This window comes from Triticum dicoccoides, chromosome 2A (assembly GCF_002162155.2).
Source record: "Triticum dicoccoides isolate Atlit2015 ecotype Zavitan chromosome 2A, WEW_v2.0, whole genome shotgun sequence".
Classification (NCBI taxonomy): domain Eukaryota; kingdom Viridiplantae; phylum Streptophyta; class Magnoliopsida; order Poales; family Poaceae; genus Triticum; species Triticum dicoccoides.
In genome coordinates this window covers 674,041,475-674,042,597 of record NC_041382.1, presented here as the reverse complement: position 1 = coordinate 674,042,597, position 1,123 = coordinate 674,041,475, and positions in this window count along the sequence as shown.

Sequence of the window (1,123 nt, the reverse complement as noted above, 5' to 3'; positions counted from 1 at the left end):
GAATTTGTCCAGTTTGTACACAAAGTGCGTCCAGTTTTTGCTGTGACCCTCTCTACTCTTTCGCGCATGCTATGCGGGTGATATGATGATACCATGCCAAGTTTCAACATTTTCAGGATTCATTTTGTAGTGATTTTCAATTTCACGGTCATTTAGCTCTCTAAACAATTAGGTAAATGACCGAAAAACAATAAATGATGTCAGAACATGTATGAAATTGATGACGTTGCTTTGAATGCTGCATACTAAACACAAAAGAAGACTGGAGTTCAAATAAGTTTAAAAAACATTGAAGTGGCCATGTAATTGATGAGTTCTCATCCGAAACCCTAATACTCTGAAAGAGTTTGTCCAGTTTGTACACGAAGTGCGTCCAGTTTTTGCCGTGACCCTCTCTACTCTTTCGCGCATGCTATGCGGGTGATATGATGATACCATGCCAAGTTTCAACATTTTCAGGATTGATTTTGTAGTGATTTTCAATTTCACTGTCATTTAGCTCTCTAAACAATTAGGTAAATGACCGAAAACAACAAATGATGTCAGAACATGTTGGAAATTGATGACGTCCCTTTGAATGCTGCATACTAAACACAAAAGAAGTCCGGAGTTCAAATAAGTTTAAAAAACATTGAAGTGGCCATGTAACAGATGAGTTCTCGTCCGAAACCCTGATACTCTGAAAGAGTTTGTCCAGTTTGTACACGAAGTGCGTCCAGTTTTTGCCGTGACCCTCTCTACTCTTTCGCGCATGCTATGCGGGTGATATGATGATACCATGCCAAGTTTCAACATTTTCAGGATTTATTTTGTAGTGATTTTCAATTTCACGGTCATTTAGCTCTCTAAACAATTAGGTAAATGACCGAAAAACAACAAATGATGTCAGAACATGTTGGAAACTGATGACGTCGCTTTGAATGCTGCATACTGAACACAAAAGAAGTCCAGAGTTCAAATAAGTTTAAAAACATTGAAGTGGCCGTGTAACAGATGAGTTCTCGTCCGAAACCCTGATACTCCGAAAGAGTATATCCAGTTTGTACACGAGGTGCGTCTAGTTTTTGACGTGACCCTCTCTACTCTTTCGCACATGCTATGCGGGTGATACGATGATACCATG